At 38.6% G+C, this 14,573-nt stretch overlaps 1 pseudogene across 1 annotated transcript; it reads right to left on the bottom strand.

Annotated features, from left to right (window-relative positions):
* Positions 1–2,157: 2,157 nt before the first annotated feature.
* On the bottom strand, positions 2,158–13,197 carry LOC309641776 (small nuclear ribonucleoprotein G pseudogene; annotated as a pseudogene). The gene has a single exon. The product of its transcript is annotated as a small nuclear ribonucleoprotein G pseudogene (transcript).
* Positions 13,198–14,573: the final 1,376 nt, after the last annotated feature.

Raw genomic sequence — 14,573 nt, 5'->3', positions numbered from 1 at the left:
ATGTTGTCCCAGAGGTCTCTGAGACTGTCCTCAATTCTTTTCATTCATTTTTATTTATTCTGCTCTGCAGTAGTTATTTTCCCTATTTTATCTTCCAGGTCACTTATCCGTTCTTCTGCCTCAGTTATTCTGCTATTGATCCCTTCTAGAGAATTTTTAATTTCATTTATTGTGTTGTTCATCACTGTTTGTTTGCTCTTTAGTTCTTCTAGGTCCTTGTTAAACTTTTCTTGTATTTTCTCCATTCTATTTCCAAGATTCTGGATCATCTTTACTCTCATTATTCTGAATTCTTTTTCAGGTAGACTGCCTATTTCCTCTTCATTTGTTAGGTCTGGTGGGTTTTTGCCTTGCTCCTTCATCTGCTGTGTATTTCTCTGTCTTCTCATTTTACTTAACTTACTGTGTTTGGGGTCTCCTTTTCACAGGCTGCAGGTTCGTAGTTCCCGTTGTTTCTGGTGTCTGTCCCCAGTGGCTAAGGTTGGTTCAGTGGGTTGTGTAGGCTTCCTGGTGGAGGGGACTAGTGCCTGTGTTCTGGTGGATGAGGCTGGATCTTGTCTTTCTGGTGGGCAGGTCAACGTCTGGTGGTGTGTTTTGGGGTGTCTGTGGCCTTATTATGGGTTTAGGCAGCCTCTCTGCTAATGGATGGGGCTGTGTTCCTGTCTTGCTAGTTGTTTGGCATAGGGTGTGCAGCACTGTAGCTTGCTGGTCGTTGAGTGAAGCTGGGTCTTGGTGTTGAGGTGGAGATCTCTGGGAGATTTTCGCCGTTTGGTATTATGTGGAGCTGGGAGGTCTCTTGTGGACCAGTGTCCTGAACTTGGCTCTCCCACCTCAGAGGCACAGCCCTGACACCTGGCTGGAGCACCAAGAGCCTGTCCTCCACATGGCTCAGAATAAAAGGGAGAAAAAAAAGAAAGAAAGAAAGAAGAAGATAAAATAAAATAAAATAAAGTAAAATAAAATAAAATAAAGTTATTAAAATAAAAAATAATGATTAAAAAATTTTTTAACAAGTCATAAAAAATAAAAGAAAGGAAGAAAGAAAGAACGAAGAGAGCAACCAAACCAAAAAACAAATCCACCTGTGATAACAAGTGCTAAAAACTGTACTTAAAAAAAAACCAAAAACAACAAAAAAGCAAAAAAACAGACAGACAGAACTCTAGGACAAATGGTAAAAGCAAAGCTATACAGACAAAATCACACACAGAAGCATACACATACACACTCAGAAAAAGAGAAAAAGGGAAAAAAAAATATCGTTGCTCCCTAAGTCCACCTCCTCAATTTGGGATGATTCATTGTCTATTCAGGTATTCCACAGATGCAGGGTACATCAAGTTGATTGTGGAGATTTAATCCACTGCTTCTGAGGCTGCTGGGAGAGATTTCCCTTTCTCTTCTTTGTTCGCACAGCTCCCGGGGTTCAGCTTTGGATTTGGCCCCGCCTCTGCATGTAGGTCACCTGAGGGCGTCTCTTCTCTCCCAGACAGGACGGGGTTAAAGGAGCAGCTGATTCGGGGGCTCTGGCTCACTCAGGCCGGGGGAGGGAGGGGTACGGAGTGCAGGGTGAGCCTGCAGTGGTAGAGGCTGGCATGACATTGCAACAGCCTGAGGCGCCCCGTGCGTTCTCCCGGGGAAGTTGTCCGTGGATCACGGGACCCTGGCAGTGGCGGGCTGCACAGGCTTCCGGGAGGGGCGGTGTGGAGAGTGACCTGTGCTGCACACAGGCTTCTTGGTGGCGGCAACAGCAGCCTTAGCGTCTCATGCCCGTCTCTGGGGTCCGCGTTGATAGCCGCCGCTCACGCCCGTCTCTGGAGTTCCTTTAAGCGGCGCTCTTAATCCCCTCTCCTCACGCACCAGGAAACAAAGAGGCAAGAAAAAGTCTCTGGCCTCTTCGGCAGCTCCAGACATTTTCCCGGACTCCCTCCCGGCTAGCTGTGGCGCACTAGGCCCCTTCAGGCTGTATTCACGCCGCCAACCCCAGTCCTCTCCCTGCGATCCGACCTAAGCCGGAGCCTCAGCTCCCAGCCCCCACCTGCCCCAGCGGGTGAGCAGACAAGCCTCTCGGGCTGGTGAGTGCTGGTCGGCACCGATCCTCTGTGCGGGAATCTCTCCGCTTTGCCCTCCGTACCCCTGTTGCTGCGCTCTCCTCCGCCACCCGCAGTCTCTGCCCACGAAGGGGCTTCCTAGTGTGTGGAAACCTTTCCTCCTTCACACCTCCTTCCCACTGGTGCAGTTCCTGTCCCTATTCTTTGTCTGTGTTTTGTCTTTTTTCTTTTGCCCTACCCAGGTACGTGGGGAGTTTCTTGCCCTTTGGGAGGTCTGAGGTCTTCTGCCAGCGTTCAGTAGGTGTTCTGTAGGAGTTGTTCCACATGTAGATGTATTTCTGATGTATTTGTGGGGAGGAAGGTGATCTCCACGTGTTACTCTTCTACCATCTTGAAGCTCCCCCCTCACACTGTTTCATTTTGATGCTACAGCTTTTGAGTGTGTTCCATGTAACCTCAAATGGCTTTAAAATATATTTTTATTATGATAAAATTAAAATGTTATGATATGAAACTGTTTCATGACACAACAAAGTAAGAGGGAAAGGAAAAAAGAAAGAGGGAAAGAAAAAAGAAAGAGGGAGAGGAAGGAAGGAAGAAAGAAATAAAGAAAGAAAGAAGAAAGAAAGAAAGAGAGAGGGACTTCCATGGTGGTCCAACGTTTAAGAATCTGTCTTGCAATGCAGGGGACGTCAGTTCAAGCCCTGGTCGGGGAACTAAGATCCCACATGCCATGGGGCAACCAAGCCCACATGCCACAACTAGAGAGCCTGCATGCCTTAACTACAGAGCCTGCACGCTCTGGAGCCTGTGCGCCACTGCAAGAGAGAAACCCATGCAACACAACGAAGAGCCCGTGTGCCGGAATGAAAGATCCTGCGTGCCACAACTAAGACCTGATGCAGCCAAAAAAAAAGAAAAAGTTAAAAAAAAAAAAAGGAAAGAAAAAAAAGAGTTGGGTTCCAATGTAGTCCCCTGATGGTACTAACCCAAAGATCTTGCACTCTATTGTGTACATTCAGAAACTTTATTTTAAAGAAACCAGAAATTCAGTTTAATTAATATTATTATGTGTCAAGTTTCAGTTGGCGAAAACAACACTCTGTTAATAGAGAAAAAATAGATTGTTGTGCTTCCTAAGGGAATGTGTTAGATTTGGAGTGTAATGACTAAAAGTACATTATGTTGATAAGCTAAATGTAAATTAACTAATAAAAACATATTAGATACACTTCCCTGAAAATACACATGGGATTGAAAAGTCCTCAAAAATGTCTTTGTGGGTTTGGGTATTCAATAATTTAAAAACACAACTGAAACATTTATTTAGCCCTTCTTACAGATAAGCTTATCAACCTTGCATAGAAAGGTTTTCTCCTGTGTCTGGGTCTGAGAAGAGCAAAAGAAAAGATTCAGCTGGGAAGGGATAAATGCAGGCAGGAAAATCAGTGTAGCAAGAGAGAATGCAGGACAAAATACTGCTATAATTGCTTTAAATGCAGATCACGGGCTCTTTGCATTTTTGCCAATTCTGCTTAAGCACCAGAATATTAAAACTAGCTTTCAAGGAGCTCCCTGTCTCAGCGCACAGGCAGACATGCAAACAAATGATTGGGATAGAATGTAATGGCAGAGCAGTGGAATGAGAGACAAACTATCTGGTAAGTGAGCCATGAAGGCTTCACAGTGTAGGTCTCCAGGGGGGGGACTAAGACTTTGCTGGATGAAAGGCATTGCAGGGAAGAGAATAGCTAGAGCTAAGGTGTCAAGAAGTGAAAGCATCAGGCATGTTGAGGGAAAGAGTAAATGGCCTGGTGTGGCTCTAGGAACAATATATTTTGGGGAAGGGGTTGCTGGCATGAAGTGATGAGAAAGGTAGTTTGGAACCAAATGATCAAAGACTTTCGATGTCAGGGGATTTTGGATCTGATCTTAGCAAGTTATCAGCATTTTGGGTTTTTAAAAATTTCAGTAAAAAATTTAATATGACAAGTGTGCATCACCTGACTTTTACATCACAATAAAACAAGCCCTTTGGGGATGGGACGTGTGGAAGAAATTGATTTCTCTGCTGAACACAGCCATCATTTATACTCTTTCTAAGGATTCTAACATGATGATACTATTTCCTTGTATTATCCCCTTTCCAATATTGTTCTGTTGCCCTGGATATGATCTCCACACATTCATCTATCACAAGATTCATAAAGGAATCAAATTCCCACAATATTCCTTGGATACATCTGTTGCTTTTTAATTTCAGTGGTAACTTCTTGTCCTTAAATTTTTTTCAACTTGGGTTGGTGAGCCTTGCTCATGGTGTCTACTCAGTGTGCTTAGAGCTGCCTTGAAATGGTACTCGTGGTCTCCCTCACACTCCTGTGGTATCATCAGAGGTTTTTAAAGAGGAAAAGGATAAGGATGTATTCAACAGTCTTCCTTCTAGGCTAATCTACCTGGAACACCAAGCCCAGGGCCTTGTTAGGGGACACTGCTGCCCTCTGGGTCATTGCCATCTCTCACTCATGCTCTCCAACCTCAGCTCAGCAATGTATCTGTCACACACCACTTTTAGCTTCCCTTACCATTCTTCTCAAACTTTCACAGCTTCCTTAAAACCCTACCAAGTGCCAGTACCCTCTTCCTTTCTTTTTTCAAGCAACTGGTGACTGCCTTTGCTTCCCAGACTATATTTGATCTGTGGAACATCTGTGGTTTTTATCTGGTTATCTGTGGTTAACCAGAGTCAGTTAACATTCTTATCATGGTCATCCATGGCATTGATAGCCCTGGACATATGACGTCTACATCAATTCAGGCAAGACCTGCACCTGCATCATAAAGTAGACTAATCATCTTTAAATACATAGTTATTGAGTACCTATTATGTGAAGGATATTTTAGGCACTGGAGAGACAGTGAAGACTAAAACAAATGAGACATCTGCTCCCTGGAGTTTCATGGCTTATAACAGGGGTTGGCAAACTACAGCTTGTGGATCGAATCTGGCCCATCATCTTTTAAAACTTTTAATATAAAGTTTTATTGAAACACAGACATATTCATTGTTTATGTATTGTCTATGGCTGCTTTCATGCTAAAAGGGCAGAGTTATGTGTTGCAACAGAGACTGATTGGCCTGGAAAGCCTACATGTTTACTCTCACTTTTTACAGGAAAAGTTTGCTGATCCCTGGTCCAGAACAGTGCTTCTTGAACTATCTGTAATCAAAAACCAGTTTCATTTTATTTATTTATTTTTTATTTTTATTTATTTATTTATTTATTTTTGGCTGTGTTGGGTCTTCGTTGTGGTACGCGGGCTTCTCATTGCGGTGGCTTCTCTTGTTGTGGAGCATGGGCTCTAGGCACGTGGGCTCAGTAGCTGTGGCTCGTGGGCTCTAGAGCACAGGCTCAGTAGTTGTGGCGCACAGGCTTAGTTGCTCCGTGGCATGTGGGATCTTACCGGACCAGGGCTTGAACCCGTGTCCCCTGCATCAGCAGGTGGATTCTTAATCACCACGCTACCAGGGAAGTCCCCACTTTCATTTTATATTGTATTTTATTTTATAGTGAGAGGATCACTTAACATAAGATCTATCCTCTTAACCAGTTTCTAAGTGTATACTATATTATTGTTGACTGCAGGTACAATGTTGAACAGCAGATCTCTAGAGCTTACTTATCTTTCTTGACTGAAACTTTATCCCCATTTCCTCCTCTCTCTAGCCCCTGGCAACCACCATTCCACTCTTTGATTCTATGAATTTGATTATTTTAGATACCTTATATTAGTGGAAGTATTCAATATTTATCTTTCTGTGATTGGCTTATTTTTCTTAGCATAATGTCCTCAAGGTTCATTCATGTTGTATATTGCAGGATTTCCTTCTTTTTAAGGTCAAAGAGTATTCTATTTTATGTATATACCACATTTTCTTTATCCATTCATCTATTGGTGGACATTTAGGTTATTTCCACATCGTGGCTATTGTGAATATTGCTGTAATAAACATAAAAGCACTATTATCTTTTAGAGATCCTGATTTAAATTCTTTTGGATTAATACCCACAAATGGGACTGCTGGGTTATATGGTAGTTCTATTTTTAATTTTTTGAGAAACCTCCATACTGTTTTCCATAGCAGTGGCACCATTTTGCATTCCCACCAACAATGTACAAGGGTTCCAATTTCTCTACATCCTAGCCAACACTTCTTGTCTTTTTTTTTTGATAATAAGCAAACTGACAGGTGTGAGGTGATATCTCATTGTGGTTTTGATTTGAATTTCTCTGATAATTAGTGACGTTGAGCATTTTTTCATATACCATTGACCTTTTGTATGTCTTTTTTAGAGAAATGTTCAAGTCTAGTTCATTTTTAAATCAGAGTATTAGTTTTTTTTTTTAACTATTGAGTTGTAGGAATTCCTCATATATTTTAGACAATAACCCCTTTTCAGATATGTGATTTGCAAATATTTTCTCCCATTCCATACGTTGCCTTTTAATTGCTCCCTTTACTGTGCAGAAACTTTTTAGTTTGATGTAGTACCACTTGCTTATTTTTGTTACCTGTGCTTTTGCTGTCATATCTATGAAATCATCGCCAAGGCCACTGTCATGAAGTTTTTCTCCTACGTTTTCTTCTAGGAGTTTTACAGTTTTTGGTCTTATGTTTAAGAATTTAATCCATTTTGAGTTGATTTTTCTGTATGATGTAAAGTAAGGGTCCAGTTTCATTCTTTTACATGTAGATATCCAGTTTTCCCCACACTTTTTGTTGAACAAACTATCCTTTTCCCATTGTGTATTCCTGGTACCCTTGTCAAATATTAGTTGACCATATATGCACGGATTTATTTCTCTGCTTTGTACTCTGTTTTGATTTTATGTTTTAATTAAAATGATATTGTACCGTACTGTTCTGATTACTCTAGCTTTGTAATATATTTTGACATCAGGAACTGTGATACTGCAGCTTTGTTCTTCTTTCTCAAAATTGATTTGGCTATTCACAGTCTTTTGTGATTTCATATGAATTTTAGAATTGTTTTTTCTGTTTCTGTAAAAAATGCCATTGGGATATTGATAGAGAATACAGTGAATCTGTAGATTACTTTGGATAGTATGGTCATTTTAACAATATCAGTTCTTCCAATCAGTGAACACAAGATGTTTTTCCATTTGTTTATGTCATATTCATTTCTTTTATCAGTGATTTATAGTTTTCAGTATACAAGTCTTTCACCCCTTTAGTTAAGGTTATTCATATGTATTTTATTCCTTTTGGTGCTATTATAAGTAGGATAATTTTCCTAATTTCCTTTTCAGATAGTTCACTGTTAGTCTATATAAATGCTACTGATTTTTGTATGTTGATTTTGTAACCTGCAACTTTACTGAATTTATTAGTTCTAAGAGCTTTTTAAAAAATGGAATCTTTAGGGTTTTCTATATATAAGATCATGTTGTCTGCAAACAGGAACACTTTTACTTCTTCCTTTCTAATTTGGATGGCTTTTATTTCTGTTTCTTGCCTAATTTCTCTGACTAAGTCTTCTAGTACTATGTTAAGCAGAAGTGGTGAGAGTGGGCATCCTTGCCTTGTTCATGATCTTAAAAGAACAGCTTTTAGCTTTTCACCATTGAGTATGTTAGTTGTGGGCTTGTCATATATATCCTTTATTATGATGAGGTACATTTTTTTCTATACCTAGTTTATTAACAGTTTTTATCATAAAAGGTGTTAGATTTTTTCAAATGCTTTTTCTGCATCCATTTAGATGATCATATGATTTTTATTCTTTATTCTATTAACGTTGTATATCACATTAATTGATTTTTGTATGTTGAAACATCCTTGTATCCCAGGGATAAATCTCACTTTGTCATGCTTATGATCATTTTAATATGCTACTGAATTTGCTTTGTTAGCATTTTGCTCTGGATTTTTGCACCTCTTTTCATCAGGTTGGCATGTAGTTTTCTTTTCTTGTGGTGTTTTTGTCTGTCTTTTGTATCAAAGTAATGCTGACCTCTTAAAATGAGTTTTCAAGTGTTCCCTCCTTTTCAGTTTTTTGAAAGAGAAGGATTGGTGTTAATTTGTCTTTAAATGTTTGGTAGAATTCATCAGTGAAACCATCTGGTCCTGGACTTTTCTTTTTGGGGAGGTTTTTGATTATTGATTCAATCTCTTTGTTGGTTAGAGGTTGATTCATACTTTCTATTTCTTCATGATTTTATTTATAGTATGTTTCTAGGAATTTATCTGTTTCTTCTAGGTTATCCAATTTGTTGGCATACTGTTGTGCATCATAGTCTCTTTTGATACTTTTCATTTCTGTGGCATCAGTTGCAATGTCTCTTCTTTCATTTCCGATTTTAATATTTGGGACTTCTCTGTTTTTTTCTCAGTCTAGGCAAAGTTTGTAAACTTTATTTTTTCAAAAAAACAGCTCTTAGCTTCATTTTTTGCTACTGTTTTTCTGTTTTCTATTTCATTTATTTCTGCTCTTACCTTTGTTGTGTCCTTCCTTCTGCCAATTAGCTTGTTCCTCCTTTTCCTAGTTTCTTGATGTGCACAGGTAAGTTGTTTATTTGAAATCTTTTTTCTTTTTTAACACAGGCATTTATTTCTATGAACTTCCCTTTTAGTACTGCTTTTGCAGCATCCCATAAATTTGGTGTGTTGTGTTTTCATTTTTGTTGTCTCAAAATATTTTTTAATTTCCTTTTTTATTTTTTTTTTTGAACCAGTGGTTGTTCAAGAGTATGTTGTTTAATTTTCATGCTTGTCAATTTTCCAGTTTCCCTTTTTCTATTGATTTCCAGTTTCATTTCTTTGTGGTATGATTTCAATCTTCTTAAATTTGTTAAGGCTAGTTTTTTGTCCTAACATGTGAGCTATCCTGGAGAAAGATCTGTGTGTGCTTGAGGAGAATGTGTCTTCTACTGTTGTGGGGTAGAATGTTCTACATATGTTAGCAAATGGTTGCTCTATTGTGTTATTCAGGCCCTCTATTTCTTTACTGATCTTCTGTTCAGATGTTACAGTCCATTATTGAAGGTGGGGAACTGAAGTCTCCTACTTTTGCTGTATTGGTGTTTATTTCTTCCTTCAGTTCTGTCAGTGTTTGCTATATATTATTTATGTGCTCTGACCTTGGATGCATATGTAACTGTTATATCTTCCTGGTAGATTGATCCTTTTATCAGTATATAATGTCCTTTTTCTCTTGCGACTTTTTTTCTTTCAACCCCTGCTCTCTTTTGGTTACCATTTCCGTGGAATATTTTTTTCCATCCTTTCATTTTCAGCTTATATGTGTCCTTAAATCTAAAGTGAGTTTCTTGTAGACAGCATGTAGTTGGGTCTTGTTTTTAATTCACTCAGCCACTCTATGTCTTTTGGTCAGAGAATCTAATCCATTTACATTTAAAGTAATTATTGATACAGAAGACTTTACTGTTACTATTTCGTTAGTTGTTTTCTGTTACAATCAGTTAAAAAATTTAAGAAGTCAGTTGTGGACAGATGCTTTTGTAGATTATAAGAAAAATGAATTACTAGAAAAACAAAATAAAAAGTCAAATATGAAAAATACAAACCATAATTACTATATCAAATTGTTATAAAAGTTTCTAAAAACTTAATCTTAGTTTCTGTTTTTATCTCCTGGAGGATAAGTAATAAATAATTTGCAGATCAGCACTGGCCAGTAAACCATAATTTGAGGAGTGCTAGTCTAGAAGGAAAGACGGAAATCAATCAAATAATAACACAAATAATTATCCTAGATCAAATTTTACTAAGAGCTATGATTAAAAATCATCAAGTTATGTGTGCCCTTGGTGCAGGGGAGACCAAGACAGGAATTTCTGAAGAGAAGAGCTCTGAGCTGAGATTAATGTATGTGAATTAGTCATACAGAGAGTATTTATTTACCAGAATCTGATGACAGTAAGAGAACATCCGTGGAAATAGAACTACATGTGCAAAAACCCTATGGTGGGAAGGAAATTAATACATGCTTGGAACTGTGTCAAGCACTTCATGTGTATTTTTCACTTAATCCCCTCAACAATCCAGTAAGTTCATTATTATCTTGCACTCATACTCTCCATCCTCAGTTAAGCAAAACATTAGCATGCCTCTTTTTATCATCTATTTTATAGATAAGAAACCTGAGGAGGAGAGATGTGAAATAACTTATTCAAAATCACTTGGCTATCTAGTAAGGGGTAGAATTGGAATTGGATTCCAAGACTGTTTGATGCCACAGTCTGTTCTTTTACCCACTGTACTATGCTACTATCATATTTAATCTGAATAACCCATGATTTCAACCCTGAGTCATTTGCCTCCAGTTCCCAGCAATCTTTAAGAACCATCTTAATTTTACTGTCTTCCTTGGTAAAGCTGGAATCTATGATAAGATTTATCACACTCCCAATTGTTTCCACTGAGAAAATGGATGGAGAACCAGAATATTCCATGAAGGCTAGGATTAGGCACCATAGCCCTTAGTAGTACATTTTTAAAGGAGAGGTATGTAGCTTATATCAGAATTATGTTCATCTGTGAGTAATAAGAACTCCAAATAACAGTTGCTTCAAGATTGAAAGTTGTTTCTCTCTCATGTAAAACTGCACAGACAGATAGTTCAGACTCTATTCTATGAAGTCATCAAGGCCCCAGGCTTCTTCTCTCTTGCTTTTCTGACATCCACAGCAAGCCATCTCATGATCCAATATGACTGCTCAGGCACTGTATTAGTTTCCTAGGGCTTCTGCAACAAAGTGCCATGAACTAGGTGGCTTACAATAATGGAAATTTATTGTCTCACAGTTCTGGAGGCTGAAAGTCTGAAATGAAGGAGTATGGCCATACTCTCTCTGAAGGATGTAGTGAAGAATCCTTCCTTGCCTCTTCTAGCTTCTGCTGCTTGCTGGCATTCTTTGGTTTTCCTTTGCTTGTAGATGTATTACTCTGATCTCTACCTCTGTCATAACAGGGCTATCTTCTCTACATTGTATTCCTTCTGTGCCCGTCAGGGTGTCTTCACGTGGTGTTGTCCCTATATGTCTGTGTTCAAAGTTTTCTCTCATGAGGATAGCAGTTGTATTAGATTAAGGCCCACTCTAATAACCTTATCTTGATTACATCTGCAAAGACCCTATTTCCAAATAAAGTCTCATCCAGAGGGACTGGGGGTTAGGACTTCACCATATCTTATTTTTTGGAGGGAGGTACAACTTAACCCATGACAGGCTCCAACATTATATCTACATTTCATCCTGCAAAAGTAATAAAGGAAGAAGGAGGCTATGCTTCTTTCCTATAAGGACACTTTCTGTATGGTATACAGAAAAATTTTGCTGACAGTTGTCATACTTGGGTGCAAGGGAGGTTGACTAGCTTTGTGCCCAGTTAAATTGGAGATTCTGTTACTAAGGAGGAAGAAATGAATTCATATTGAGTGACAGCAAGCAATCTCTGCCATGTGGTCTAAAATTGCTCTTTAAACCAGTTTCTCTGATCTATTGGATTGCAGTGCTTGACACTCTCATAGAAAGCTATGTAGCATGTCACCTGTTTTAGGCTGGGGCAGAGATACATGGTTTCCTGGAAGTTTCTAACAAGCCCATACCACAGTGTGATTGTGTGACTTGGTGATGTGATCCTGAGCTAGTCATTAAACTTCTCTGAGTCTCAGTTTCCTCATTTTATTTTAAAGACATTTTTAAAAATTTTTATTTATTTATTTATTTATGGCTGTGTTGGGTTTTCGTTTCTGTGCAAGGGCTTTCTCTAGTTGCGGCAAGTGGGGGCCACTCTTCATTGCGGTGCGCGGGCCTCTCATTATCGTGGCCTCTCTTGTTGCGGAGCACAGGCTCCAGACGCACAGGCTCGGTAATTGTGGCTCACGGGCCTAGTTGCTCCGCGGCACGTGGGATCCTCCCAGACCAGGGCTCGAACCCGTGTCCCCTGCACTGGCAGGCAGACTCCCAACCACTGCGCCACCAGGGAAGCCCAGTTTCCTCATTTTTATATTAAGGATAATATCTATCTCTTGTAATTGATGTATAGCTTAAGTCAGATAATATTATATGTGAAAGTTCCTGTCATAAGTAAGGTACTCTACATCTGGTTATTAAATATGAATCCTGGAAGGAGAAACAGAAAAGGAAGGAGGAAGGGAAAGAAAAATTGCTTTCTGCATATAACATTCTAATGAAAAGAAAAGCTTACAAGAAGAAAATGTGTATTTTCTTCAGTGTCTTTTAAAGCAAGTCATGTTTCTTTTGAGAAAATATCAATCTGTTTGCTCTCAGCAGTTCTTTTTGATGTGATATAAAGCCATCCCACACATTTTGAATTATTATTTGAAGGGTATTTGTTAGCCATTCAGGTCAGAAAACAGTCACTGAACAGATCATCCCACATGACCTGATCAAGAGGCAACTACTACTATTGCAGTTAGAGGAGTTGTGCAAATGACTCCTCGGGCATTGCATAGGTAATATGCTTAGCTTTTCCAGTAAACATTATAGCAGAGTTTGCTAGTTGTCCCCCAATATCCAGTCCCGTCTCTTTTTCCATGAGGTTGAATTTTAAGCTTGGGTACATGGCCACCCACCCAATGATTGCATTTCTCAATTGCCACTAGGTGTGGCCATATGATCAAGCCAATGGGTTTAAGCATAAGTAATGTGTGCAACTTCTGGGTCATGTCCTTAATCTTTCCCTGCATCTCTCTTCTCCTCCTGCTCTCTCAGATGTGGATGTGATGCTGAGACTTCTTTGATGACTGCAACTATTTAGGACAGGAGAACAAGATAACATGAGTCCTGTGTTCCTAATACCATGAAGCTGCCTATCAGCCAGTTCTGCTTAAACTTGGATTGTTATGTGAAAATAAACTATTTTGTTTAAATCACTATTATTCTGGGTTTTATTATAGCAACTGAACCTGTGTCCTAAAAAATACAGAATTTGGTACTTAAAAGTGGGCACTGGCTGAGTGGTCAGGTGGTGGGTTCAAGAACACAGTTATTGCAGTCTGGAAAGCTGGCTATCATTATTACACAATGGAAATAGATTTCAAAAGCTGTCATCTGCAATAACTTGGAAAGTGAACCAAACGCTAAGAAAAAAGGTAAAAAAAGAGAAAAATCAGGATATTGGAATGTATTGGTTGCTTCTTTAGTTCTTTCAGCAAAGTTTTCAAGGCAGATATAGATTCAGACTGGATTGAGTCAATTGCAAGCAGAGATGGAAGGGAATACAACTTTCCTAAAAGAAGATCTTTCTACGTAGGCCAGCAATCAAAGTTGACTAAGGGTTGAGTAATTTAGGAAGGGTTGAAAGAACCAGCTGCTTCTGCAGTCCAAACCGTAGCCATAATATAGGTGGTTGTTAACGGTAGGAGTGGCAAGAAGATGGTTTTGTTTCCTTATTAATCTCTACCAACTGCCTCTCAAGCGAGTCCAAATTAAAAAAATACTACATTTTCAAATGGATTTTCTTCAGTGTTCTATAAGAGCATCATTACAAACTTTAATGGTTTGTTGATTGGCACAAACAATCTATGTAAAAAGACCGTGCTTATTATGTAAAAGAAACCTCAAATAAATTTATCTAGCTCAAAGATCTACAAAGCAAAATATTCAGTCCCCTGGGGTAAAAGGAGATTTTCCAGTGGGCACTTGGGCACATATAACTTAAAGAGGGTCAGTTTATAGATACTAAACTTTCATGTTTATTCTTTCTAAAAATTGATCTACTTGAGAATTTTCCTCATGGTCAAGAGTGATTGTATTTCTCTTTTGCTGACTTTCCTTCAAAATTGTCCTCCCACTTGACTAAAAAAGGCCTACTACCTCTCTCCCATCTGCAATCTAGCATACTGCAAATGTTCAGTCCTTTATGATGTTTGCAATAATTGTTGACTAATACTAATGATAACCAGAAGTCTTTTAATGAAACACTTCGGCCATTGTTGTTTTAGGGGAAAAAAACCCCACTTAATTTCAATTTATATACATGGTTTTATTGCAAAGAAATATTATGGAGGTGATTAATATGACAGAAAACACAAAATATATTACATCATGTAATTCTGTTAGGGAAGTGAAAAGAAAATAAGAATTCAAGGAACAAAAGGAACTGTTAGAGAAGAATTTGTTCACATGTTTTTAAAATGAATGATGGTGGTGTCAGATCACTATATTATTTGCATTCTTTCTGATACATTTAAAAGAGTGTTATAACCATTTTTTAAAAAAATGTCAAAATGTACAATATGTCAGAATTGCATCTTTTCCTACTATTTAAACTTATGGGGGAGAGATTTTATATTTAGGCTTTAAAATGTTGGTGGGGCTTCATAGTATTTAAATGTTCTTTAATTGTATACTCAAGCAAAAATGTTTGAAGACCCCTTCTATTCCCCATTGTAACTGGATTACTGCCCATAAGCCCTTCCTATATAGTACGGACCCTCTGTTGCTCCAGAG

The sequence above is a fragment of the Balaenoptera physalus genome (genome assembly GCF_965194825.1).
Source record: "Balaenoptera physalus genome assembly, chromosome: 13".
Lineage (NCBI taxonomy): Eukaryota > Metazoa > Chordata > Mammalia > Artiodactyla > Balaenopteridae > Balaenoptera > Balaenoptera physalus.
This window is presented reverse-complemented; position numbering and strand designations above follow the sequence as displayed.